Below are 3,544 nucleotides of genomic sequence, written 5' to 3' on the forward strand. Positions count from 1 at the left end.
AATAATTTTTTTGCAAGTTAAACTACTTGAACATGTAGTGCTATTCAAAAAGGAAGTTTAACTAATAGACCACAAGAATTACTTCCATGTGATACGGGGTCCAAGATGTGAAGAAAAGAATCAGTTCAAAGCTATTACATATAGAAGTGGTAAACAATTGGAAGGTTCTAGTAAAGATTTTCCTAAGGACACTGATCAACCAACACCAAAACAGAATATTCAAGTGAAAATCTGTAGATTGAAACTACAGCAGATCAAGCATGGAGAGTATATAAAACAAAACACAACAATCATCAAATAAACTTACTTTCATAAGCCTCTTTGTGGATATCCGCCAAGCGCGAGCCGTTTCTTTTCTATAATATTCCCAATCAATAGGTTCAGGTTCCTGCTCAACAAAATCAGATTATTACCGAGATCACAGTCGCGAGAAAAGTAATGTAAGCACAAAAAGAACCATCAACCTAATGACAAATAAAAGTCTTCATAAATGATTATTCTTTTAATAAAATATATTAAAATTACCAAAATCCATCAAAACCCTAAAGATCTAATATAATATTTTATGGCATTGTTTCTTCTTTTGATTTGTCTTACTTTCAAGTTTCTAGAAAGATAGAGTATATAGAAATGGTATATAAAACAATAAAATTTGATACGTTAAAAATAGACAATATCTTAATGTTTGAAAGGTTGATAATTGTAAAATGATTTTATGGCATTGTTTCTTCTTTTAATTTATCTACTTCTAAAAAGAAAGATAAATCCACTCTGGTGAAACAACATGCGTTTATGAATTTCACGTGCTCAAAACTGGGTGCGCTAACTTAAGCAGTTTGTGAATAATTCAGTTCGATTTGTTTAAAATTTAATTGATGTTTGATTTAAGTTGAGTTAAACTCGAGTTGACTTGAGACCTTAACGGGTCAAGTCGAGAAGGTTCAACTCAACTTAATAAATTTGCAAGCAGCTTGTTAACTTTTAAATATATTTTAAGATGTTGATTGTCTTACTTTTAGGATAGATTATGTATTGTTATTTTTTTTCAAGAGGATTGTAATATGTTAGTTTAGAATATTTGTGGAAATCATACCTAAATCTACCGTTAGAAATATCGCTCAGAAGGTAGATCTTCAAAAAGATAAATTTTTTATGTGACACTATTTCTATAGATCTAATATTATCAATTTATTTATAATTATGTCTTTCATCAAATTATAATGTAACACTTTAATAATTAGACATATATAACATAATTGTTTATTTAAATATTATATATAACACCACCAACATAACAAGTATCTGTTCATCAATGAGAATGAGAATTGAAAGAGAAGGGGCAAAAGTGGATACCAAGGGAGAGACAAAACAGTGGATGTTCATTATGAAGGGATGATTATTTGTACACTGTTTTGTCGAACGGTGTATGTTCTGTTTGTTCGACAGCTTTCCATGTTGGCATTAAGAGAAAAGATTGATTCACCGCCAGTCCGCCAAAAACAAAACGACGAACCACCCGTGCGATGGCCTCGCTTCCGCCCCCAAACTCGTCCATTTCTCAGCCCCCTTAATACACCAAAACAAACAGAGAATCCAGCGGCACTACTCTCTAGCTTCACCTTTAGAGCACTACAAATAGAGAGAAGCCTCATTGAATTAACACATTCTTCTTCTTTTCTCTCTTGTTTTTGCATGCTTGTTTAGATTAAGAACAATGAGTGATCAGGGCCAGGGAGTTTCAGGTTTTACAGTTCTACTACTGCTCCTTTGTTGGTCAATGAAGAACAAGGTTCCTTACAATGCCACTCTCAAGCTTCTGGACCATCGCTTTCAAAGGTAAGTAATTAGTTCGATCGTAACGCGATTATTGCTTCCTTTTGTTTTCGTTTTTAAAGCTTCTTTTTCTATTTGTGTTTGATTGTTTTCTCAGATGATTGAAGAGGTGAAGCAGCTTTATGCCATAGCTCTCCCTATGATTATTACCAGTCTTCTTATCTATGGAAAATCATCGATATCCATGTTTTCATGGGGAAACTGGGCAAAGAAGCACTGGCTGGAGGGACGTTTGTCGATTGGTATCGCTAACATCACTGGCTACTATGTCATTTCTGGCCTTGCAATGGGAATGGAAGCCATTTCTTCTCAAGCATGTGGAGCCAAACAATGGCCTCTTATGGGCCAAACCTTACAGCGCACCATAGCTATTCTCTATTAGCCTGTTGCCATTTCAGTACTGTGGCTAAACATGGAGCCCATCTTCTGTTTTGCGGTCAAGACCCAGTAATCTCCTCTGTTGCCTCTACTATCTTGCACTTTCACCTCGATCTGCTCTTCCAATGTCTTATAAACCCTCTTTGGATTTATCTAAGGACCCAAAACATAACGCTTCCTCTTATGCTCAGTGCTGCCTTTGCACTCGTTTTACATGCCCCTATCAACTACATCCTTGTCTACCATCTTGGCCTCGGGATTCAAGGCGTAGCTGTTGCGGTCGCCTTGACAGATTTGATCTTACTCCTAACAGTTTTGTTTTATCTATGCTTTTCTGGCATTTGTGACAAAACATGGAAAGGTTGGTCCCTCCAGTGCTTCGATGAATGGAAGCCGATCGTGTCCTTAGCCATCCCGAGTTGCATTTCGGTGTGCTTGGAATGGTGGTGGTACGAGCTCATCATTGTGCTTTCCGGTCTTCTCACCAATGCTTCCGATGCAGTCGCCACGACGGGGATCATCATACAAGCTACTTCACATCTACATCTTCCCTTCTCTTTAGGCCTTGCCGTGTCGGCACGGGTCGGTAACGAGCTGGGGGCCAACGGCGCCGAGCAAAGCCAAAACCTCGTCAATGGTTGCGTTGTCATGCGCCGTTTTCAGTAGCTTCATGGCCACGTTATTCATGATAACCATGAGGAATACATGGGGACGAATCTTCACTGACGAAGCCATCTTGTCGTTGACGGCAATGGTGATGCCAGGTGGCAGGGTTGTGCGAGCTAGGGAACTACCTGCAAACACACCGGCTGCGGGGTGTTGCGAGGGAGCGGGAGACAACTTTGGGTGCCAATATAACTTGGGATCTTTTCTATGGTGTTGGTTTGGCCGGTTGCAGTTTTAATGGGCTTTATTAGAGATGTCGGCTTGTTGGGGCTTGGTTCGGTTTATTGGCAGGCTCAAGTTGTGTGTGCCATATACATGGTCGTAGTTGTGGCTCGGACAGATGGATGGTCCAAGCAAAAAGGGCCGGACAGTTGACTGGTGTTAATGTTGGAGATGAAGATGAAGACGAAGAAGAGAGTAAAATCAAGGGAGTAATATCAGTAATGGTGGGGAATTAGCTTCTTTTTTTTATGGAGTGTTAAAGTACTTAAAATGGTTAGTTTCTTTTTGGAGTTCAGTTCATCAAATACTTAGTAAATTTGGTGTCTGAGGTACTGTTTGGTCTAGGCTTTACATTTGGTTCTGCTATCTTTTGTTGTTTTCTTTTAAATTTGAAGAAGTGTAATTCAGGTCACTAGGGCCTTGATAATAAATTTAGTTTGTTCAA

The 3,544-nt window shown here is 38.5% G+C and overlaps 1 pseudogene; it reads left to right on the forward strand.

The window, feature by feature from the left end:
- Window positions 1-1,392: 1,392 nt before the first annotated feature.
- Window positions 1,393-3,335, forward strand: LOC120131038 (annotated as a pseudogene).
- The last annotated feature ends 209 nt before the right edge of the window (window positions 3,336-3,544 follow it).

The sequence above is a fragment of the Hibiscus syriacus genome, unplaced genomic scaffold (assembly GCF_006381635.1).
Source record: "Hibiscus syriacus cultivar Baekdansim isolate YM2019G1 unplaced genomic scaffold, ASM638163v2 tig00110548_pilon, whole genome shotgun sequence".
NCBI classification, from domain to species: Eukaryota; Viridiplantae; Streptophyta; class Magnoliopsida; order Malvales; family Malvaceae; genus Hibiscus; species Hibiscus syriacus.